At 40.8% G+C, this 26,723-nt stretch overlaps 1 long non-coding RNA gene across 1 annotated transcript; it reads right to left on the bottom strand.

Moving 5' to 3' along the window:
- Nucleotides 1–21,267: 21,267 nt before the first annotated feature.
- On the bottom strand, nt 21,268–25,015 carry LOC145437045 (uncharacterized). The gene is made up of 4 exons (XR_013914554.1): nt 24,809–25,015; nt 24,202–24,362; nt 21,516–22,074; nt 21,268–21,474 (listed from the first exon to the last, which is right to left on the bottom strand). It is a non-coding gene; the product is annotated as an uncharacterized LOC145437045 (long non-coding RNA).
- Nucleotides 25,016–26,723: the final 1,708 nt, after the last annotated feature.

The following is a 26,723-nucleotide window of genomic DNA, read 5'->3' as shown; positions in this document are numbered from 1 at the left end:
AGCTTGAGTTTCAAGTCAAATCGAACATGTTTCCAGCCCTATGTTACTTCACGGTCGCTAAGTTCGGAATCAGTTTAAAATTTGATATTTTATTTATTTTATCAATGAACAAGCCTTCAACATATTGCATCAAGTAATTAAGGTATATAATCGTGATATACCTGGCGTACCGGCGGTTGACAACCACTGGATTAGACTATAATTTGCGGTGGCAGTTAAATTCTATATTGGAAACATTGTAAACACATGCTGCTAAGTGGAGGTGTTGATATTAGACTGTGTGGCTCAGCAAACTAGCCTGGCAGTTTTACTAGCTTCGCTAGGTGGTCCGCGTCGGCCGATTGTATGTCTTTCACTGCATGATTTTTCTCACAATGCCGACTCAAATTATATTCTGTAAACACGAAGAGCTGCTCGGTGATCATCATCATCTAAAAAGATTGGTTCACGGCTGACTTCAGTAAATAAATATTTAATACTTCAAATATTGCGGAAAGATCGACCTTTAGACGAATCTTTCATTATTTTACATAACATCGTTTATGAGTGAGGATGACGTAATACTCTGAAGACCAGATCTCCCATCAAACAATGTGTGAACTTGAATATGGAAACAGTGACTTCTAATTTTAATTGCTACAGCATACTTCGCTATATTGGCTTTATTTTGAACCTGGGTCACTCATACGACGTACGTTGCTTATGTAATCACGGTACATAACCAGAATTCAATTCCCCGTCTGACCGTCGTCGAGTACGCAGGTCTCTCGTGAAAGAGTAATTATCGCTAGTCTTCGTTTGCCTCATTAGGTATCGATACTCTGCGAGGTTAGGTCTTTACGTAGTGCATGCAGACGTGTCTCTTTGGATCTTTGTCAGGTAGTAAGTAGAGTGTATACCCTCACCACCTTAAAAAGGGTAGGTGATGGAGGGTATAACCTCTAATCTCAAACGTAGAATGGAAGATCCAGATAGCGATGAGGAAGCTGTTGGATCTTGCGGGAATACCAAGATTCCTGCCAGGAAATTCGCGATCGTAGATAATCCCAACGCTACGACGACTTCTCAACCATCCTCTAGTCAAAACTTTGATAGCTCTTCACCGAGCATTAACCCTAGTGCATCATTGGCAACACCGGTGTCAAGTGGGGGATCCGCATTCGTGACGGATCCCGTCAATAGTATGACCGTTATAATTTCGGGCAGAGATAGGGTGATGACACGATATCACCCTGGATCACCCTGGGAAAGTTAACAGAGCTCTATACGCTATCATCGACAGCTATGCTGGTATCAAGCCACTCCCTTCGGGAGATCTTCTCCTTACGTGTCATAACCACAAGCAAGTGACTGAAATGTTAGAATGCGTTTCATTAAGTGACACGACCACAAATACTAAAATTGCTATCTCAGTTACACCTCACACCGCACAGAAGCCATACGTCAGTCGCGCAGTCATCAAAGGGGTAACCTTAGAAATACCGGAGAGTGAATTATTAGAAGACCTGGCTGCCAGTAGTGTGATGCACCCCAAACCCCTGAAACGGAGGGCAGAAAAAGGGTTTGAGCCAAGCCTGTCCGTCTTGTTATACTTTAGTTCAACAGAGGTACCCAGTTCAACAGAGGTACCCAACTACGTCACGTTCGGTTACCTACGCTCAAGGGCGTAGCCAGAAAAAATATTTGGGGGGGGGCGAAAAATTCGATGACGTAAATGAGCCCCTCCCACCTTAAGATAAGGAAAAATGGGCTAAAACGATGGTCTTGGGCCCTTATTGGATGACTAACACAACATCTGAGGCGATCTTTATGCATATATTCCGCTCATATAAAGTGATGTGTGATTGTAGAAAACTCTGACGTCAACACTTTCGCAAATTTTTTGGTTAAAGAATGAAAATTGTTCATTATATTCTTACTTGCATATTGCAAATACGTTTTCATTATCAGATTTACCGGCAAAGCTGATAGAAGTGGTGTCATCGAACATTCAGGGCTAGTACACTTGAACTATGTACTATGTTCATAACACACGGCAAGACTATTTAGAGCAGTGGTTCTCAACCGGTGGTCCGCAAAGCCTTTTCAAGGGATCCACGAAACTCCAAATTTGCAAAATGGTTGATAACCTAATAATAATAAACTATTTTTGGTTTGTTTTAAATTAGAGAGATGATGAAGCACTTTCGCTTCATAACTGCTGAAAGTTCAGGACTCACATAACAGAAAATGGCCGTCTGAGATGAAATATTCCACCGTGCAAAGTCATTTTAATTGCCAATAGCCTACTTATACGAACACATTGCTGTTTAGGGATGTTTTGCTGAGGTTTTGGAAATAATTGTATGCAGAGATCCATTTTCTCCTATGAAATACACCGACCGCTATTCCAGAATAACTTCACGATAAGCTGCTAGATAGAAATGACTAATAGGCTGGAGGATATATTGATCCATGTGTGTTGCCATCATAGCCAAATGTGTCGTCGGACGCGTTACGTGTTATTATTACATTCACCACCACCTATCTCTGTGGAAATGGATACTCGGCACTCGTTCATATCGAATCGACGACGTGGATTTTCAAGACATAGCCCTGTATTTCAAGAAATGCAGCTACAGAATTCGCTTTAAAATAATAAAAAGTCGATGTTATTTTCAAGAAAGGTCATTTCGCTGTTGTTTATCACTAGCCTACAGATAATAATTGCACAAGGCAGATGAAGGTTGCATGATAATAGAGGCAAATTTGAAATAAGAACTGGAGGTCCGCCGGGTACGTGAAGGTGCAAAGAGGGTCCGCGACGACAAAAAGGTTGAGAACCATTGATTTAGAGATTGTATAGGGTGGACGCTGGACGGGACAGTTGTCATTTATTGCTGTTACTTCATGACTTGCGGAGAAAGCTGCCACCTCTCAAGAGATCGCTCACACACAAGGTCGTAGCCAGAATTACATTTTTTTGCGGGCGGGGGATTTTTATGAGTTTAGGGAAGCTCTCCCGTGGGAACACCTCGCAGAACCGTACATCCTGCCATGGGCAATTTCATCACTACCCTTTATTCAGACGCTTCTTAGACGCACGCACACACATACCCTATGGAAGCTTCCAGTTGAAAAGCAGTGTGCATTTCGGATCTAGTCGCGCGGAGCGTACATGTTTTTGAATAAATGAAAGTATTTGATTAATAATATTGGTGCGTGTATATGAGCAAGTGGATTCCATTCCAAATAATTACTTCGTTGAAGCACGGTTATTTAGTGACCTCTGGTAAAGATTGATGCTAGTTTAGAGATTGGAATTGCTGATATATATACCAGACCAAATTAAAAAACAACTCTTTTGATCAGACTCGTGCGATTTCAAATTAGCACTTTTTAAAGGGAGATGGCGATATTTTCCTGTGCCAGTCGCATTCATGTCGGAGAAGTCTGATTGCAGGGACAGGATCATTAGGCGCCAGCCATTTAAGTATACCCGAAAATCTATATCGAATAGGCTACATGCGTCGGTTTTATGGCCGTCAATCATTTTGGGAGCGCACTTTGCGGAGTCGCATGTAACCTACTTGATATGTCTTCGTGTGTCCCGTAACGGGAATTGTCGGAGCTAACAGTCCCCAATCCCCATACTGAACTTACAACCCTGAACTCAATCAACCCAACGACCTTGAGTTACTCTCGTCTATCTACTGGTACTGTTGTATTCTCATAACTAAGAATGCAGCTAAAATCAATTGTGGGTATTTGCGGAAGATTTTTTTCGGGACACCGATAATAAAATCAAGACAGTTATGATCATGGACACTAAATCGCGCGAAGCGCGAAGAAATTTTTTAGGTTGCATTCATCTGCCCTAAAATAATGTCATATTTATTGATTTTACGAAAATTTTTCGAATTTTTTTTTTTTTTGGGGGGGGCGATCGCCCCTCGCTGGCTACGCCAGTGCCTACGCTTCCGCATGAACACTTACAATCCACCGCCAACTCGCTGCTTCAAATGTAACAAATTCTGCTAACTCGCTGCTTCAAATGTAACAAATTCGGCCATACCTCTAAATCTTGCCGCGGAAAACCGAGCTGTACAAAATGTGGCGCCATGGACCATGCATATACAATGAATGCCAAATTAACAGAAAATGCATCAATTGCAATGAAAATCATAGTGCCGCTTATGTCGGGTGCCCCGTCTATAAAGAAGAGGCAAAAATCCAAATTGTCAAAGAGAAGGCAAACCTCTCCTTCCCTGAGGCGAGGCATCAAGTACGTACACAGGATCTCGTATCGGACTCTTCGACAACGCCGCAGGATTCCATTTCTGCTTCGTCGACGATGCCAAAAGAGTCCTACGCCCATAAAGTCACCGCCAAAAGCAAATCATTGAAAGTAAGAAATCTCCTGAACAGAAATATACCAACCGCGCCATCACCCAATAACGGGGACTTGAGACAACTACAGAGCAATCAATCAGAACAATCTGCGTTACGAAACCCCACCGCAACACAGACTGAGGATACCGCAGGCAACACGACAGTTCACTTGAATCAATTAAAACCGATGCAACTGCTGGTGATGGTAGCAGAAATCGTCCAGGTTACAATTTTAGCTTGCCAAACTGGCAACGGAAACATATTTAACATCGTCGCAGAAGCGTTTGGAAAGTACTTTGGACAGCATATCGACTCGACCTTGCTGCAGAAAATGTCGAAAAACGCAAACAATCGAAATTCGGAAGTACGAAATGAAGCCACGGTCCCACAAAATCGCGATGGACAATGAACGGGTGCCTTTATTTTGTGCTAGGAAACTTATGAAAATTATGAAAACTTATGAAACTTATGAAAACTTATGAAACTTATGAAACTTATGAAACTTATGAAAACTTATGAAAACTTATGAAACTTATGAAAACTTAAGAAACTTATGAAAACTTATGAAGCTTATGAAACTTATGAAACTTATGAAAACTTATGAAAACTTATGAAAACTTATGAAACTTATGAAAACTTATGAAACTTATGAAACTTATGAAAACTTATGAAAACTTATGAAACTTATGAAAACTTATGAAACTTATGAAAACTTATGAAGCTTATGAAACTTATGAAAACTTATAAAACATGAGGTAAATTAATTCAGATTCGAAGTTTATTGTGAGACCATTGCCTCGGTATTCGATACCAAATTGGGATTTTTAAATCATGATTGCAATAATGGCAATCAAGATTTACATAGACCAGTGGTTGCCAAAATCTTCAACCTCGCGGCACCCTCTGTAAATGGAAAATAGTCAGCGGCACCCTAGCATTATCGACCTTTTTTGGCTAGCAGCACACTGTAAACTACCGGAAGATTTGACAGCACCGATAGACACACGGAGGTGATCTCTGACGAAGCTATTTTACCTATTCGGTGACCGCGAGTAGGCTTTGCCTTCTTGTACTATACTTAAAACCATGCGGTAACTAAGTGCCAGCACGCCTAATAAGAGAATGCTGGGGAGTGTTCTGATTGCAATATGAATTTATAAACTTGAACATCGACGACGCTTCATTTCTTGGTGGTAATTAGGAAGGCAATGAGGTTTTGAAAACCGCATTGTCTCACAGGCGCCAGTATGTCTGCGATCGATCAACGCATCGTACAAAACTGGATTAACCCTTCTCGGCACGCGATATGTCTGGTAAACCGAGTTCGCGTGGATATTGGTTGTCGGCATGACAGAAATAATATTTTTACAAATAAACTTCACATCGACACCGACGGATTATAATTCAGATCAGTGGTTCCCAAACTTTTTCGGTGTCAGGGCCAGATTTAGAATTTCAGAGCACGGTCGGGGCCGCACGAATACCAGGGCAATTAAACGGACCCAAAATGTCATCAAAATATGATGATTGGTCGATGTGCGGTGATTCAATCTACAATTCTACATATAATTTTTAAAATCATAATCATTGGGAACGATAAGTAACAACTTATTCATACGTCACATATGAGTGTATCACGACTTCGCGAGTATCTTCAATAATATCGCGAACCGAAAAGGTTGTCTTAAAGCATAGTTTAAGTTTATCTAAATACTTGAGTGGCATTGACGTCGACTATTATTTCCAAAGATACCAATTCAGCGTCAATCAGCAAACGCGACTGTGTCGCAATCTTCATATGCTAAATTGCTAACGCGTGACCCAATTTGATTGCCGCGCGGGGAAAGTTCAAGATTGCGCAATGTGCACAATATCTCAGATGCGCTGGTAGACGTCTCATTGTTTTGATGTACTCTCTGTGCTGGTGACGTCATATTTTGTGTTACGATTGTTGATATACGCTGTTCTTTCGAATTCTCTACTAGTTGCTGACGATTACCCCTGACGAGTGTCAGCCCAAAATATTCGGGTTCATTTTAATATGAATATACTATTCAATTGTATATTGAAGTTCTGTACCTCAAAGAAGCTACTCTCTGTTCTTCACAACAGATTAAATAAAAATGCTTACTCTCCGGACGAAGCTTTAATTCTTCCACAATTACGAACAATGTTTATGTAAATTGCATTGTTAATTTAGGAGAATACCAGATACCCTGATTCCGACATAATTGTCTACTTAGAGCGAAATGCTGGTAACCTCTAATTTAATTCTGATATTTTTCAATACTTTACAATTTTGAATCTACTCTACTTCTGGTTTTCCGGAAAATAGTACTGAACTGTATAGTCCGGCACGAACCGAGGTTGTTGTACAGACATTTGCCATTCTCGTGCTTATAACAAAGAGCTCTGACTTAATTGTTATGAACTGAATTTATCTCAATTTCCACAACTGGTCGTGAAATTTATCCGAGTTATCCAACTTCACACTGACAACGCCCACGGTTTTCACTTGGCATTCGAAATAAATTTAAGCAAAGTAAAGGTGAATGAGTCCAGTATAATTCACGGTAATAAATTTTTTCTTTCCAGTCAGGTTTATAATATAGGACGGTTTCAACTAAATTTGATTGATTTTTTGGCTGGTATTCATTATATCATTGCGATTGTTGCTTTGCAATGTTTTTTTTAATTCTCTACTAGCTACTGACGATTACCCCTGACGTGTTTCAGCCGAAAATAATCGGGTTCATTTCAATAGGAAGATATTCTTAAATTGTATATTGAACGGCTCTTCATCCAAGAGCTCTTTATCTTCATAAGTTTCCATAAGTTTCATAAGTTTTCATAAGTTACATAAGTTTTCGTAAGTCTCATAAGTTTCCATAAGTCTCATAAGTTTTCATAAGTGTCATAAGTTTTCATAAGTGTCATAAGTTTCATAAGTTTTCATAAGTTTCATAAGTTTCATAAGTTTTCATAAGTTTCATAAGTTTCATAAGTTTTCATAAGTTTTCATAAGTTTTCATAAGTTTCATAAGTTTCATAAGTTTTCATAAGTTTCATAAGTTTCATAAGTTTTCATAAGTTTCATAAGTTTTCATAAGTTTCATAAGTTTTCATAATTTTCATAAGTTTCCTAGCACAAAATAAAGGCACCCCAATGAACCGCTAACCATATTACAATGGAATTGCCGTAGTATATATAAAAAATTGCCGGAGTTCAAGCATTTTCTATCGACCCTAGATCACAAATCAGATGTTATTCTTTTGCAGGAGACTCACCTAATCGACAAATATACTCCGAAATTACGGGGTTATCGGCTTTTCCGACGAGACAAGACGATTCACAAGGGTGGTCTGGCAGCTTTTGTTGCCGAATCTCTGAGTTGTCGCGAGGACGTTTCCGTGTCATCGAATTGCTTCGAGTTGATGTGCCTGAGACTTGCCAACATAACTATATGCAATGTCTATATACCTCCTGATTGCACTTTGAGCCAAGACGACCTCTCTTTCTTGTCATCCTTAGAGTCGCGGTCACTCATTTGTGGTGACTTTAATGCTCACCATTGGGCATGGAGCCATCGCTCAAACCAACGGGGTAACCGACTCTATATATATATAGACAGGCATATATATATATTGACAGGCATATATATATATTGACAGGCATAACTTTGTTGTGCTCAACACTTCGCAACCGACGAGAATCAACCTATCCGCAGATGCCATACATCGCTCATCCCTGCTTGATTTAACCCTTGCGTCACCAGACATTGCGGCTTGTCGTCACACCAGCGTATCAGGTCACCTCATTGGCAGCAATGTGGTACGTTCGTCAAAAATACCAAGATGGTGCTTTAAAAAAGCCAACTGGCTGGATTTCTCGCAGAACGTGGACCGTGCCCTCAGCAGCCCTATGCCGGAAAATGTGCAGCAACTCAATACTGCTCTAACAAATACCATAGTCAATTCCGCCAAAATCACAATTCCCCGGACGCGAAACACCAACAAGATCTCTGTGCCTTGGTGGAATAAGGACTGTGAAAGGGCCGTTCGACGCAAGAAAGCTGCATTCTTGAAAATGAAAAGATCTTTCAATTTACGTGATGTGATCTGCTTTAAGCGGCTGCGGTCGGAATGCCGCAAAATCATTCTGACTGCAAAGAGGTCGTGCTGGGATGAGTTTTGCGATTCTATTAACCGAAAAACGGACTCCCGCAAGGTGTGGAAAATTGTGGCATCGATGTCCGGGACCTCCGCACCTCGCACAATACCGATACTCAATGTCAACAACGCTACATTGAAGGCCGATCGATCCAAAGCCGAAGCCATCTCGGCGACTTTCTGTAAAGTTAGTAGTAACGCGAATTACCCAGTGACCTTCATGCAGTCTAGAAATGAAATCCAAAGAATTCAAATGTCCACCGCAAGTTCAAATCGTATTGAAGGTGAAATGGACATACCCTTCAGTATGTCCCGGAAAGACACGTCTCCAGGGGGCGATTCAATCTGTTATGCAATGTTAAAACATCTTTCCGGCAACTCGCTGCAGCATCTACAACGCCTCTTCAATGCATCCTGGGACAGCGGAGAAATCCCCTCTGGTTGGAAGCATTCTATTGTAATCCCGATTCTTAAGCAAGGCAAAGATGGCACTGATCCCAAGTCATATCGACCAATTTCTCTTACGAGTCATCTCTGCAAAGTGATGGAGGTTATGGTCGCAAATATAATACGCTGGCACTTAGAGGCCAACAATTTGCTACATCCCTCTCAGTCAGGATTCCGAAAGGGGAGATGTAGCCTACTCTAGAGTCTAGACCAATGGTTCTCAACCTTTTTCACCTCGCGGACCGGTAAAATTTTAAAATATGTCCGGCGGACCGGTGAACTTTGAAAGTTGAAATGAAGCCAGAATGTAAAGTATGCAACCGTTTTTTGCAAATATATGGTGCTAGAGAGTGTCATTTAGAGGGTTTTGATCGTAATTAATTATCTTCATGATGGCATCCATGCGATTTTATGGTAGTCAGTCTGCAGAGTCGAGGTAAAGTTGCCTTATCCAGATGAACGGTGGAACGTGCTACCGCTGAGAGTCGTTTACAGACTTTGGCGCCAAAGGCCGTGGGTTTAACCGGCCACGCCAACTCGAACCAAGCGCCTTATCGTGCTACCTTGCTCATTGCCCACTGCAACCAGACGCATAGGCTACTCTGGTAACTACGAATACAATGCATGCCGCAAGAAAACACCTTTACCAGCCATCCGCAAATCCGGGCCGCAAAAGCACTTCGTTAGCCCACCCCAAAAACTCTGGTCTTGAGCCCCACAGGGCGATAAGGCAAACTTCCGGGGCTTCGCCTCCAGACCCTACAGTTGGGTGGATGTTTTCACCTGTACTTGTGAGCACATTCATTCTACTCAGTGTAAGCAGAGAGTTTATGCGGCTTAATCGCGCCAATGGCGAAAATTATCGATAATTCAGGACTGAATCGGTTTTTTCGCTGCCGAAAGTTTGGCACACCATTCGGAGTCCCATGTTAGCCTAAACTTCATTATGCGTTGATACGTCGTGGCACGGTAATGTCTGACGCCGAAATGCCATTCTATAAACCTAATATAAGCAAGACGTTTAGTGACACTAAATCGCGCAAAGCGCGAAAAGAAATTGAAAAATGTTGGAAAAAGTTTCAGAAAAATACATTATGATTTATGTTCATCTGAAAAATAATTTTGGACTTTTTTCAAGCTCGGTCGCTCTCCAATTAAGCGGTTTGGGGTGCCCCAGTTACGGTCCTGCACAAAATGAATGAATCGAAAACGAATGATCGCGGAAACTGTGCTGTTTAGCGATGAGTCAGCTCGTATCTGTTCTGTACTTGTCGCTCACATGTCGTCAAATGACAGGTCTTGAACTTTAAGTCAAATCGAACATGTTTCCAGTCCTAATGCTACCTTACGAAGTTCTGAATTATTTTAAATTTGATGTTTTATTTATTTTATCAATGGACAAGCCTTCAACATTGCAACTTGTAATATACCTGGCGGACCGGCAGGAATGTCGTCGCGGACCGGCGGTTGAGAACCACTGGTCTAGACCACGCAATACGACTCCATGACTCGATATACAAGTCTATCAATAACCAACGCTCAACGATAGCCGTATTTCTCGATAATGAACGCGCTTACGACAAGGTTTGGCGAAAAGGTTTACTATTGAAGCTATCTCGGCTTGGTATTGGTGATAAAGCGCTCTGCCGGATCCAGAATTTCCTAACAAATCGAAGCTACCAAGTGCGTGTCGGGAATACGCTGTCAGATGTAAACAGCTTCGATAGCGGAATCCCCCAAGGAAGCGTTTTGAGTCCGTTGCTTTTCACCGTGATGCTAAACGATGTGCCCCTAGCTGTTCGGAGCAGCGTTGGAATTTACGCGGATGATTGTGCCATATGGGAGAACGGGCTTGGTAAACCGACGATCGTTTCATCAATTCAGAGGTCTCTAGACTCGGTGCAGGAAAGGTGTAGTAAATGGGGATTCGTCCTTTCAAAAACGAAGTCTGTAGCAATGCTATTCACTAGCAAAAGAAAGATTCCCGTGATGTACTTGCACATTGACGGAAATCGAATCACCCTCGTTGACAACTTCAAGTATCTTGGTATCACTTTTGATAAGTTGTTGACGTATAAAACACACATTGGCAACGTCGCGAAAAAATGCTCCAGAAGAATGGGATTACTTCGTGTCGTCACAAACACCGCATGGGGTGCTAATAATCACGCACTCCTACAGTTATACGGATCTCTTATCAGATCCGTCATCGACTATGGTATGCCAGCATACTTTTTCACCTCGAAGTATAACACTCACAGATTAGGGCTCACACAGAACCAAGCTTTACGTTTGATAGCGGAGCAATGCGGAGTACACCCATATGTGCTTTGCAAGCCGCATGTAGCGAACCGCCTCTCCACATTCGACACAAATATTTGTGTATGAATTATCGGTGCCACTTGCTTGGTCAGGAATACAACCAACACCCATCAACTGAACTACTAACTGATACATGGCATGATATTTACTCCTTGATAAGGCCAAACTTCAAGACGTTCAATACCCTGTCAAAATCCCCCATTCTGGAACGGTTGGTGGTGGAAAAAGAACGAATTCAATTCGTGGCACCCTGGACGGTTCCACAACACCACAGTCGACAGAACATTACTTCGGCTTATGGGAAAGGGGGGCTCGCCGATCTCAGTGAACTCGTGTTTCAGAGATTACCTTTTCGAGTGCCACGACCAAGCCGTCGAGATCCACGCAGACGGTTTTAAGACGGCTACAGCAACGGCTTTCGCGATTTACATACCATCACAGTCAGTCCGACTTGGCCAGATCTGCCCGAGTTCATTTTCCGTTTTCCAAGTGGAGATGCTAGCTTTGCCCTATCGTGGATAATCAATCATGGCAGTCGAACTGATAAATATGTTATTCTGAGAGATTGTCTTAGTGTTCTGAACACAATCGCCACCCCGAACCGCCCACCGAGCAGAACGTTCAATAAGATTTTTCCTCTCTTCCTGCAGTTGGTAGAAATGGGGATCGACGTTGCCTTCTCCTGGGTATGTCCTGACATAGTGGCATTCCCGGCAATGAGGTTGCAGATGAACTTGCACGTTCCGCCGCCTCTTTCGCATTTGACAGTCGGGGAACACCTGAAATTACCTATAGAGATGTCAAGAACGAAGTACGCAAATACGTCCGGACTGAGTGGCAGACCGAGTACCGTTCAACAGAGACGGGAAACCACTACAAACGTTTCCACCAAACGGTACAAACAACGTTTCCCTCGATGCACAGATCGCGTTTGTATGAAACGATAATATTCCGTCTCCGGTCCGGCCATTGTCGCCTAAAAGGGCATTTATTTAAAATAGGCTACATCGACACACGCCTTTGTGTGACTTATGCCTCGTACCCGAGAATATGGATCACTTCCTCCTCGCATCCCCAAAATGCGATTGGCACCGAGCATATTTGATTGATTTCTGCTTGAACTTGAAAGTTGAGTTCACCACATATAACCTTCTCGTACGACCAGAACTTCTCTCGCCTCTCGTTGAGTTCGTCCTGGCCAGCAATGTTTTGATTTGAGCAAATGTTTTTGGTCCACGATTTGCGACAGGTAATACGACATTTCTGTCGTGGCGCACCAGACCGATAAGGTGACAAGCGCCACAATGTCCCATTTTCAAAATTAATGATAATAAAAACCAGAATTCAAGGTAAACAGATTTCCGGTTAATTTTCTGTAGTCTATAGTTTTTTTTCAACGAAATAATAACAATAATAAGTAGATTTTATTATCGAAATTCCAAGGAACTTTCAGAAGGCCGCACATAATCTCGTCGCGGGCGCATTTGGCCTGCAAGCTGCAAAATGCCCAGGACTGCCCTAATAGAATTATTTTCAGCGTAATGCATAGAGCAGAGGTCTCAAACTCAAATGTGCTCGCGGGCCAATTTCCTAGTTTTGATGACGCCGCGGGCCGCAGCATCATGATAGGGATATGCAATGGCCTTATTTGAAGGGACCTTGCAGACAGGCATTCCACAAACATCGTGGAAATGTAATTTACTATCGTTCTATTAATGCTTTTTGACACGAAAAAAAAATCTCATTTTCAAATATTTGAATAAAATTGCTTTTGTGCCGGGCAGAATTTTTTCAATTAACGAGTTATAGACATCATGTGAGAGGATGCATTCATGAGATCGTAAAACTGTCGGGTGATAATATTGCAACTAGTGGACCTACGACGAGCAACAACCAGGGTTGTAACCAAGTCGCATGGCTACGAGTCACAAGTCAATCTCACTTTTATAATTTTGACTCGAGTCAAGTCGAGTCATTTTCACTTCACCACCGAGTCAAGTCCGAGTCCAAGTCATCAAGCAGCGGGTCGAGTCCAAGTCATGGTATGATGACTCGAGTCCGAGTCCAAGTCATCGTGTTGATTGCCCGGTTTCCATTAAACGTTTTGTTAAACCCATTTTTTATAGCTCTGTTTGGTGATATCAAATGGTTCGAATTGATATTATACTAATTTTCCTCACTCACTTCCTCACTCTGGTCGCATTTTCAAGAACCAGTACCAATAGACGAAATCCCAAGAGTGTGGTTACTTTACTTCTCTTCAAAAATACAATGAAATATCGGTCAATGCCCGTCCGAGTCTCGAGTCATATGACTTGGTTCGAGTCATGCGGAATGACTCGATTCCAAGTCGAGTCAATACACAAATTGACTCGAGTCGAGTCGAGTCATTTCCGTATTTTGAGAAAATGACTCGAGTCAAGTCGAGTCATTAGAAAATCGTGACTCGAGTAGGACTCGAGTCGAGTCATGACCCGAGTCATTACAACCCTGGACACAACTTTATGAAGACTATTTTAAAATCTACTGAAGGTTGATCTGATATCAGAGCATTTGAGCGGTGTAGCCTAATCCTATGGTTTTGATATCGTCGTGATAATTATAAGCTATTGTTACCATCATTGCCAAACACAAATTAAATAAGCATAAGATTTTGCCTTCGATATATCAATAACAACTTAAATACACTCATTATTGAGCCATAGTAATAGCGTTGCTTCTTAACCGTTTTAGTGATCGTACCCCTTGTGCTTCCAATAGGGATTTCTCGTAGCCCCTGTCCATTTTCAACACAATTTCTGATGGTACCTATTTAAATCAGAAAGCCCATTCACAAAATCGCACGCAGCGCGAAGACTATTTTCCAGCTGAATAAATAGGCCAAGAAAATATTCCACAGCATATGGGCCTACAAATTCTACAATGCATCTCTTACTCACTGATGTGGTGCTCTTACCCCGATGGGGTCTACGGACCCATGGTTAAGAACCCCTGGAATATAAATTCGTTGGTGTTACAGCTGTAGAGCGTACTACCAACTTACTCGCCACCGATAATTACATGGATGAAGAGAAAAAACAACATACAGCGTTTAACCAACTATAAACGTCGCGGGGGTCACGGAACACCCATGGTTGCCATACTGACCTGATTAAATATCTATATACCCTACGCAACGCCAGCTAGGACCTTTTTATGTATTACTATTCCCCATGAAAGTTGCATAGATTGATGCGTCCGTAGGATTACCAAGTCACGATTCCGAGTCGAAAGTCCTTCTCCGATTTCAGCGTTTGGCCCGACTCAACTCGAGTCATTCTTATTTAATCACCCATTCAATCCGAAATCAAGTAATTTTAGGAGAAGGTCGCACCAAACCAAATCACAATTTTCAGTCGCGAATCATCAACGGGTCATGTTTTATCATCATGAACTAGAAATGTGACGTAATAGCTGATCTTCTACCGCATGTTAGCTTTTAAAAGTGATGTGATAGTGATGTTTGTTGGGATTTCAGTGATTGTTATAATATTTTTGCGTGAACTTTAAGTTCTTATATCTAAAAAGATATATGGCACTTAAATATATTGTTGATTACTTGAAATTTCAAAATTCCGTCGCGGGCCGCACAGAATGCTCTCGCGGGCCGCATGCGGCCCGCGGGCCGCGTGTTTGAGACCTCTGGCATAGAGCATGGTGTTATGAATATTTGGCAATTACCAAATATATGTTATTGTGTATGAACCTGGTGTCGTTTCATTTTGTCGGACCAATAAGTCTGCCTCGTGCCGCCCACTACCGGCAGAATGTGCTGCATTCGTTACAGTTATCTTGGAAATATAGGGTATACAATACTCAGCGAATATATTCTTATAGGGGCCGGGAATCCCTTACACGCGTTCCAATTGTGGGAAGCACTTTCAAATATACATCAAATACTTTTAGCAGGCCGTCAGCCGATACTAATACGCCGAAAACCAAGATCGAGTGGTTATGAGGTCACTCATAAACCAATATGCTCAGGTGTTTCCGGATTTTATCGATTTCCCCAGCATTTCCTTGTAACTTGGTTCCGGCGTTGAAAGTAGTGCTATTACCACATTTTGCAAAAGCAGTTGGAAAGGTTCCTTGCTCGAACGGTTGATAAAATATCACCATAACCCAGAGGTGGGCAATTATTTTCCTTCGCTGGTCAAAGAAGAAAAATCAATACGTTAGCGGGCCAAGTGAAAAAATTTAGCTGTATTCTCAAGCGTATTTTAATTTTATTTCTAAATTACATTGCTGATAAATGGTGCTCGGTGAGTGTGTTGATATTAGATAATGAGAAAATGAAGGTTAATTAGAAAATATCTATTTGCTGTCATGATTTGAAACAATGTTAAACATGATACATTTTAGCTTTCGTTAAACCCCTGTCCACGTTTTTTGTGGTATTCATGGTGTTTGTCGACTACTATCATCATTTACACCAGGCCGATATTCTTCATTTTTTTCCGTAACTGCCGACTTATAGCACGGCCCGCTTCTAGGCTTTTTGTAAGACACCGCTTACGCGGAGGAGGTGGCGAGGAGGAGCCTAGATAAACCTCCAACACTTAGGTATAGGAATTCTGAAGTCGATCTCGGTCGGACTCGAACCCACACCCATTTGTGTTGCAGCCCTATCCACGTTCTTCTATTAAAACTCTAAAACAGTGGTTCTCAAACTTTTTAGTCACGCCTCCCTTTATGATGATGAACGATTTCGCGCCCACTTATCATGATATCACAAAATATTAAAAAGTGCAACCAGAATGCTAGCAATCCCAACGGATAGTTTAATGGCATGGAAGATTATGGCTGCTGATGAGAGAATTGTGAAATAACAAAGTCGGACAATACACAGAGCAACAACTATAAGCTGAGGGTATATCGCGCAGAGCGAGAAATTTTTTTCAATATGCTTCGCGTTCGCGCCACCCTTCTCATGCTTTCACGTTTCCCAGTTCGAGAATCACTGCTGCACTAAAATTTATATGCAATAGTACCAAGCTTATTTTCTTAGTCGCTGCCTTCGGAGCAGTGTACAGCTTAAATAGCCTTTATGCTGATCGAAGCATGCAGTTTATCTGAACTTCGCCTTCCCTTGACCGAGTGTTTCGTGCCTTTGTCGTAAGACCGACTTTAATTGCAATCCTTAATCTCGGCGACATGCTCGGCAAAAACTGAAAAGATGAGTTTAACCCTGACTCCAGTATGCGAATATTTATAGTGCTTTAAATTGTAAACCTAAACCTTCTTTGAATTCAGGTTTAGTTTTTTTTGGCATGGCCGTTAATCCTTTATGGGTGTTAGATAGGATGAGTCATATAGTAATCGCGAGCTCTGATTGACTTGTTTTACGAACATATCATGTAACAAATAGAAACACATACCGCATAATGCGTAATGTGACAATGTCAACAAGGAAGGCTTGAACTAAACTATATGGAAAGAGTGATTTCTTGTGGCTTCAATTGCTACTCATACTTTGCCACATTGCCTTTATTTTGAATCTGGATTACGCATGACAGGTACGTAGGCCGCGCAATCGTGGCATATAAATGAACAATGAACAGTCTTCAAATTAAACGAATTTCATGTTCATTTGATACAGCCTATGGATTTAGTCAAAGCTTGCATTTTGAGTTCCAAGCAACCTTTCACCGGTCGCACAGAATAGCTTCGCGGGCTGCATATGGCCCGCGGGCCGCACTTTGCCCAGGTCTGCTTTAGGGTATAAAGAGATTAAAGACTATGTGGACAGCACTGACATCTTGGAAGGTACACCGAACATACAGAGGATAAAAATGGTCAGAACCAAAATCTTCAATGAAAGAAAAAGATGCCGCCTGCAGTGAATAAGGGAATGCCACATATGCACGAATAGATATAGACTCTGCCACTAGACTTCCAACACGTAGCGTGAGTGTCTTCGATCATTGTCTACTGTAGATTATGTTCGAGTATTTTTCGTTTAGTCACTAGTCGCAATTTTATGCGTATCAATTCGTTTTATGCTATTTACATTTCATTGCATTCACTTCACATTTTGTTGCGAATGTGTTTTGATAAACTGGTTTCGTTAATGTATGCTTCGAACTATTTCTTTTCTTGGTGTGATTTAACAGGTTAAGCTTGTTAGCGACGTCACGTTGAATTGGAGAATGGAAGGATTTTTTGCTGCTTCCAACATTGACTCCTGGGTGCACTCATGGCTCTCCACAGCAGGAGTCGAGACCGTGTGGCATGCCATCGCGATTACTGAACATTGGACAAGTTGGCGCATGGCTTTCAAACAAATGGAAGTTAGGAATTATCAAGTAATAATAATATGAGTGTTGTTTATCATATTGTATATTTTTCATGATCACATTGGAATATTTTGATAGCTAATCGTTTAATTGACCATTAATACAAAGACATACACTACGAAGGCATTTGGCAATAGGAAAAGTTAAAACCATGGTAGAAAAGTATTCCTGTGGTTCCTAAACTGAACAATTAAAGAAATCTTTTGAAAAAGATTGGAGCTTTCACCGCATTGAACATCTGATAATGGTGGGTCGGATTCGGCGGAATCATTTTTCCTCGCAATTTCTGCATTTTTGATGCAGTCGTTCCAAAAATTCTGAATTGTCTTACTGTGGCTTATCTGGCAAAGGATATTGTAACTGCATACAGGCTACAGCATATGGGCTATGCATCTCAAATTAGTATCGGAGTGTCATGATGAAATTGATGCTAAATATTGTATGTTTGAATGGTCTCGGGGGAAATATGGATGTAGTATCTTCACCCCTACCACCTGCAAAGGGTATTTTGACAATGCTGCAGTATTTTTGATATGTTGTTTCATCTTTACAACATCTAATCGATGTCCAATTCAAGGTTTGCAAATTTTTCGAATGTGGTATAGCAGTTTTGAGTATAAAACCATCAAATCACTCATACCTAATATGACTTATTTTACATTTAGGCACATTCAATTGAATTCAAATTTGGCTATGTACTGATTGAAGCATGCTTGCACCATTTAAAAGCAACAGATTTCAAATACCTGTTCTACTTTTTCACTGAAATATTTTTCAATTTTCAAAGTCGATTTTCTCCCATTTCTAGTTTTTGATAATATGGTGTCACGGGGACAGGAAATTTTGATATCGGAATACCTTCAACCCTGATCAAACTTGGCTCATTACAAGCAGTAGGACTGTTCTACCTGATAAAACTATTGTTTCTCCTATAAGAGCTTTAGTGTACTTACTTTGCTACTTATGATCTGGATTTTATGAAAAGAAATCGTAAATTCGGCACCGTAACAGTACCAAACAAATATTTCGTAGGATATTTCGAAAAATGGGAAGTTTCACCAATTTCAGCAGGTGCTTAGAGGCCTCCGGACACTTTATTAAGCATTGCTTAGAATCTCTCAGCATCCATCGATGAAACAGGCGTTTCCCCGTGCTAACCATCTGATTCACCAATCTCCCCCCTCAATTTGGGCCCAAGGAATCATTGTGAAATGTTGAAATTTATGCAGTATATGATGTTGAGTAAAAATAGCTAACATTCCAATTTTGAGAATCTAGCATTTATTGTTTATAAAATATCGCAATATGAAAATTTTGTGAGTCTAGCAGTACCTTAGGGCCTTAAGGGGAAAGATTGCCTCATACCTGCTATTAGACTGTTGGGTCAATGAAACATGGAGCTTCTGAGGGATATTAGGGCCGCTCATAATAATTAAAAAGAATATATTTATCATTTCATTTGAACTGAGATCTGCTATCGCGGCAAAAGTAGCCATCGGCTAGCCAACGAATGTCGTGATGATTTGCATACTAGCCGTATAGAAAACTGGTGATCTAATCTGCAGAATGGCCAACTGTAGCTTCTTATAAAGGCCCATATCCCGTAATTTCACAGCAGCTTTCAAACGCAAAATATGTGTGTGGTGAAATGGCGTAGTCAGTGGTATAATCCACAGCTACAACATCAATTGGTTTTGGGGTAGAGTCCGACTGACATCGACTCCGGAATTCCAACCTAAGTGTTGGAGGTTTATCTAGGCTCCTCGTCACCACGTGATCCGCGTAAGCGGTGACTTTTAAAAGCCCAGAAGTGGGCCGTGATACAAGTAGGTAAATACGTAATCAAAATAATGAATATAGTCCTAGTGTAAAACTAACAATGTAGTCGAAACATCATGAATATAAAACAAACAAATGGCGAATTATATATAGCGATCATCCATATCGTACAACGATGACGTCGTGAATTTCAAATAGTGACGTCAAAATTGATTGTCATTGGTATACGACTCCTTTGGAGGTACAACTGAAAATGTAGGGGCTGGTATGACTCCTTTGACGAAACTGGTTCCTGAACCTTGACAAATAATATGACGACAATGCCCATCGTAGCTCAGTAACGGACATGGCCATGGTTTGGTAATTCAAAATGACGATATGTCTCCTTTAGTACCCAATGTCCACTGAAGTGGTCTATTAGATATTGGAAAAGTTGGCAAAAATTAGGGCGACTGCAGTTGGAGGACATTTCGTGTATATTCTAAAGCAGTGGTTCTCAACCTTTTTTGACACGCGCCCCCCTTGGAGATGGTCAAAAAATTCGCGCCCCCCCTGACCCCTTGCATTTATCGTCATGTCAAAAAGAGCACATCATCTAATACAGAGGTGGGCAACGTTTTTGATAATCATGGCCGCATTTCGATTGCTTATGTAGCGTAAGGCCGCATTCCAGGGCATAGCCGCAATGAACGATCTGGACGCAAAATACCTATGGCAAACTGTCCATATCCATTCCCGGTGAACTCCGGACATCTACTTTACATCTACATTTTTCAGGGCCGCGAACGAATTGTTATTTCTTGCCAGTTCCCATTCCGGCTCAGATTAAGAAGGGCGCTACTGCAATAAAATCGAAAAATGAAGTCTTGTTGAATTGCGCAGAGGGCGAAGAAAATTTCAAGATTAATTAAAATCTCTCGGAAATGCGGGAGTGAATTCGTAATTGCAATTTGCATGTCTACGGCCGCCAACACATACTAATTGAAATAGGCGTCGACGGCCGCTCCAATTCCCTTCTACGGCCGCAGGCTGCCCACCCCTGATCTAATAGTATACATAAGGTCTATCTTACGCCAATTTTGAATCTGCATTCCAGTTGTTGAGTCTTTTACATTGCTGACAAATTTCTCCAAACTTGTTTGAAAATAACAAAAAAACATTGAACAAGACATCCATTAATTAATTTCATGGTAGGTCACCCCGAGACTAATCCTGATGCTGGTAGTGAGTACAGAGAGCAAGGCGTCGTTCCGTCCTGCCAGGCTAAATTTGATCAGTTTTGGAAATTAATTAAATTGTATTGATTTAGAGTAGCCTAATTGAGGGCGAAACCGGGCAACCTATGTTGCATCTAAGTCTGTCTTAGGCAGTGCAATTCGCAAGCTACTAACAAGAGCTGCCCGGCGCGACAAGCTTTAGGCTACTGTCAAAGCTATGAAGCAATAAATGACTTACACGTGGGAATTGCTCTCTATATCTCCAAAGAATTTCAAAAACTTGCTCAAATGAAGTTGAAATCAGACTATACTCCGTTGAGCGCGTTTGCTAGAGTTTGTATTTTGCAAACTTTCTTGAATATGGAATAAATTTCATCTTCATTAATCGTCTTCTCATAATGGATGTGAAACACATGTTCAGACACGTACAATTTATACTGACTTTGTCAATTTCTCGCGCCCCCCCCCCCCTATACTGACTTCGTCAATTTTTCGCGCCCGCCCTGAGAGCCTCCCGCGCCCCCCAGGTTGAGAACCCCTGTTCTAAAGGCTGCGATAATAACAGCTAGTCACCAGTGAGCACCCGCGGAATCGATATTTAAAAACCAATCGAGATATTTTCAGTCGCCTACCCAGCAAACACTCGATTTCCAGTTGACTTCCTGCGGAATAGCCGCAGGGCGCCCAGCGTTACTTCCCTGGAGTGGATTTGTCGACTACTAGAAGCGTCCTAAACACTTCCTGAGTTGGTCTACTATGGACGTGAAGCGACTCCATATGGACTCATTGGATCTGCTGTGAACGTGACGTGACTCCCTATGGATGCGTCAGACCTACTGTGGACGTGACGTGACTCCCTATGGATGCGTCAGACCTACTGTGGACGTGACGTGACTCCCTATGGATATGTCATTTACCACCTGTTCTATTCCTCGGGATTACCATATCAGGACTCCCCTCCACACCTGGTGCAATTACATGGAATTCAACATCATATAAACTAACGAACTGTTTATATTGGGTTACTGGAAAACGACAATTGCAAAATACAAGTACAACATTAACTAATGAACTATTACTTGTTAACAAAGTTCAGGCTTACGTGAAAAATCGATCAGGAAATCACTACGAATAAATGTGTCAGTGGGATTTTGTATATAACAGCAAGTTCTAAGTCAATTTTAAAATACCATTATAAATATTTCAATTGAAGTGCATCATGAAATTAGAAATAAACGTGTCACATGACTTTGAAAAAGTACAAATGCTAATACAACTAAAACAGGGAAAAGCATGGAGCAATCATAAGTAATAATTTACATTGCATATTATAAAACGATGGATCATTTGCACCGCATCATGTTAAGAGCGCGAGCGCGTATTCGCAATAAACTTGGTTGCAACAACAGTTTTCTTCTTGGTCTTTGTTTTGCCTGAAACATATACAACAATGTCAGCAAGGCCACTCTGCTGACATAGCACATGAATTTGCGTCAGAGCTTCAATTTCTATTTCCTCATGCATTAATTGTGATATGTCTTGTGATCCGCTACTTCTACTTGTGCTGAGTGATAATTTATGACGATACTACCATGTCTACTCAAGTGCGGGGAGCTTCTGACGTTGTGATACGGAGTATGCAACCCGTCAATCAAATTAAATTGTGGAAACACCTCAAGTACATACTTCAGTACTTTCCAGAACTTCTACTTCAACTAAAATAGTTTTGATAAGCCGTGTATATCGCTGCTTGAGTGCTTGAACCCGAATAGAAATACATTGCGTTACTCTTACTTGTACTAAAATAATACTGACGCTACAAATATTTCTAATTGAGTGCTGAAAATGATTACTTTCCTTATCTCTGTTTAAAAGCATACAACTACGACATTCCTCAAGTCTCCATATTTTGACCGTGTCGACACTTGGAAGTAGTTTGATGTCTTGTAAATCGCTATTTATACTATTTAGTACGGTACTAACGATGAATACTTTGACCACCTTCATTTGGAACTTACCACCTACTACAACTAGGGCTTGCCACGAATCTGAATAGAGTAACGATAAGTCGAAACAGATGATCTTTTCGGGTACATAAATTGTACTCAACAAGTATTAGAATTCCGATTCTATGTACCACTGCGAGGCCTAAAAACATCGATTGGTCATATCGCAGAACACGGCACATGTAGGACGTAGCTACGCACGATCGTGTGAATGACAAATGTATTGTCTCAAAGTACAATAAAATAGGAGTTATCTTAAATCTAAAAAACATTCTTTGATATGATATAGAGCCGGTATTCATTTTCTTTGAAGTCGCATACGAGATCGATATTTCAACTTTTCCATGTTCATAATGTTGTCACATCATATAGAGCAGAGGCTTCAAATTCAAATGTGGTCGCAGGTCAATTTCATGATTTTTGACGACGCAGCAAGATAGGGATTTTCAATGTATAATTTCCATGTAGGCCTTATTTGACGGGAGCTTGCAGACAGGCATTCCACAAACATTTCGAGAATGTAATTTACTGTTGTATTATTCACGTTTGACACGAAAAAAATCACAGTTTTGAATATTTCAATAAAATTATTTTTGTGCTGGGCATAATTTGTTAAAATAATGAGTTATAGAGATAATGCAATAGGATGCATCATGACATCGTCAAACTCTGGGTTATAATATTGCAGTTGGCGGACCTTTGACGTGTCACAGTTTTATGTCGAGTATTTTAAAATCTACTGGAATTTGATCTGGTATCAGAGCATTTGAGCGGTGTAGCCTAATCCGGGTTTTGATATAGTCGTGATAAGTAGGCTGTTGCTACTGTCATTACCGAAGTAAAATTAATTCAGAATTAGCTGTTGCCTTCGATTATTATTGGAACATATCAATAACAACTTTAGCCATAGTAATAGCATTGTTTCTTAGCCTTAGCGATCGCACCCTTCATGCTACCTAAGATTTCTAGCAGCCCAAAATTTATTTTCAACACAATTTCTGATGGTACCTATATTAAAATCAGATAGTCAATTCACATAAAATTGCGCATAGCACGAGAACCACAGCATATAGGTCTAATCTCACGATGCATATCGTTCCCTCTGATGTGGTGCTTCGTACCACGAAAGGGTCTACGGGCCCTGTTTAAGAACCCCTGGGATAGAATAGAGCACGATATCTTATTTTAGAACTTTTTACTTCATTTTGAAGTGAATTTTACAAGCCTGGTAAATGGCTAATTGTACAGCAGTAGAAATTCAAGGCGTTGCAACTATTTCAACTCCAGTGCAAACAATAATTACTTTGACCACCAACTATGATTAAACGCTAAGAAGGCCTACGCAACACCTCAACCAAATCGACTTCTTAAAACTTATTATTTGTATACTTTCCAGAACTGCATTATCTACTTCCATTTCGAGTAGATCTAACGCAACTTCAAAGTTGTTACCTCTAGGTGTGTATAAATCCATAACATTACATCTACTTCAGTTCAAAAGATAATTGCTTTCACAGCCTCTGGTTTCCATGAAGTGTATTCAATGTTTTATACCTTCTGACTTTTTCCTGAGGATGACGCAGCAACGATTTTACAGCAATGCTTGTTCCATGTGGCAGTAGTTCTTGCGAACGTTTTCGGTTCCAGTCATCAAGACATTCTTTATACAGTGTTCTTGACGTTGTTGAACACTATCAATTGAAGACATTGCCGATCTAAATAATCAAAATTATTATAATGTTTGTAGTGAAGCCATTTGTCAAGAAGCCAAGCCAGGAATCTAGAATATCCTGTAAAAAAAACAAAGACAATGAAGTTCAAGCTGGACCATTCCCACATTCTACTCACTGAAATGACTAATCAGTAGGGCTGAGCACATTGGTATGGTTACTCAAATATCGAACGAGTATCAATTTGTAAGATTCGAGCCAAGTATGTGAGTATTTTAAAGACAGCCTACTGAAATTACACGCTCTATGCCACTATAAGAATGCAGTTTATAATAAAATTATAGTTCCACCCAACACGTTTTAGCAGCCCGATTGCGAACCACCGTCAATAGTATATTTCCGCCTCATCGATGGCACTTTTTTCAGGGTAATAAATTGCTAATTAATGAACAATCATAAATCATCATATATAGTTCGTAACTTCAACTTACATAATTCAACATCTTGATCCATGAACAATGCACCACTGCGGCGCCTTCCTCTGAAGTTTAGAACTACATAACATTGCCTGTTCAATATCTAGTCTCCTGGTAGAAATGAAGTAACTTTGTATACACAAACACAGATATGTCCCATCCATATATAGTAAGAATCCATTGATAATAAGGTTGTGTTTTCTTATTGACGGCCATGATGACCATGAGCAATCAGCCTTCCTTAGGGCCCATCCATAGCCTACTTTTTTAATACTGCTGCAATGTAGGCAATGTTTCCGTGTATATATACTAATATCGAAAGTTATAATCATGCAATAAAAGTATGCACGGAGGCCGTGCCAACATTGCGGTAACATTGCCAACAACCCGTCTGCACCAGGCCATGAACATGTTCAGTTTATAGACTTATAATTGGTTTAGTGTTGGAGTATCCTTTGATTAGAGCGAGGTTAAAGATGGGCTAACAAACTAATATAATGTTGTTCCCAAAATACCTTAAATATAAACTAATATTGCCATAAATTCTTACATGTTCACTGAAAGCCTCAATTATTTTACTAACGCTATTATAGATGGTTATATACTGTTGTGGACACAAAAATACGAAAATGGATGGTACTGTGATGCTACAATCTTCATGCGTCCACAAATTCAGCAATCTCACATTCCATAAAGGAACTTTCCACATTTCTATTAGCCTACATAACATTTCAAAATTCAGCATATACCGATATGTTTACTTTATGCGGCATCTGGTTTGCTGATTGGGTCCTGCAGTCCTAGGAAATCCTTGTAAAACTTTTCACAGGATGCACATGAAATGTCAAGTTATTGCTTGTGAGACATTATGCAACAGAGCACAATAAATCAGACTTCTATGATCAATACATTAGCCTATCATATAGTATCAAATATACTACAAGAATTATCGGCTTGCATGAGTTACCGATTAGCAGCGGGTCGATCAATTTCGTCTGTAGGTGATATTACAGCCGTGTCACTATAATCATATAGTCGAATTCATTATATCGCATCAGCAGTTCATGATGATCGAGACTGTTGCTGTATATTAAATATAGCACTCAAATACCAAGCTTCCTGCCCTTCCGGTACTCATGATAGAGACATCTCACAATCCACGCTGTTAACGTTTCCCATTATGCACTAAACCATTACTGTGATAAATTCGTCCCTCCGCCATTGCTACATACGCTGATCAAATTGAATTACAACGCGCATGCGCGATGCTCGCGAAATAGAAGAAGGCAGGCTTCTGGTTTTATGGTTGGATGAATTTCAAGCAACAGGCGTGTTCGACTCCATTATCGAAATAGCCGAGAGGATTGCTTACTGAGTTGTTCCGTGATTGGAATAGTCATGACAATCCCATCATGACGATTATCAAGTTCTGATGTCGGAAGATTTCACATGCATTACGAGTATTTGCCCGTGATGTGGGTATTTTCGACCCGATAATGTCACAATAAAATCAGCTACTGTGTCTCTGTATCGCACATTATATCGAGCCTCTTTAGCACTGTGCGATCGATAGCCGGGCATGTGAAGTTCCACGCGATGGGAAAGTCATCACCATATCACCATTCACGGCTTCACTCCACTAGATTTCACTTATATCATGAGTGCATTCAACACAACTTATTTGGCATTGACTGCAGAATAATGCACATTTGAGTTCATAGAAACGATTTCCCAGTAAAAGGACATCCAAATCAACTCCTGTGTAGGTGGCATCCAGGCATCACACTATTATGACATCCACTGGAATGGTCATTGGTGACTGGGATAGGAGAACTCCAAAAGTTACCTCCTCTGGGGGTCACTTGGAGTTAGATAATCGGACGTCAGTTTGTGACTTACTGAGCAAGTCCTCAGTCACTAAAAGTGGGAC

Source organism: Botryllus schlosseri, chromosome 4 (assembly GCF_051294905.1).
Source record: "Botryllus schlosseri isolate E-star chromosome 4, Bs_hap1, whole genome shotgun sequence".
NCBI lineage: Eukaryota > Metazoa > Chordata > Ascidiacea > Stolidobranchia > Styelidae > Botryllus > Botryllus schlosseri.
This window is presented reverse-complemented; position numbering and strand designations above follow the sequence as displayed.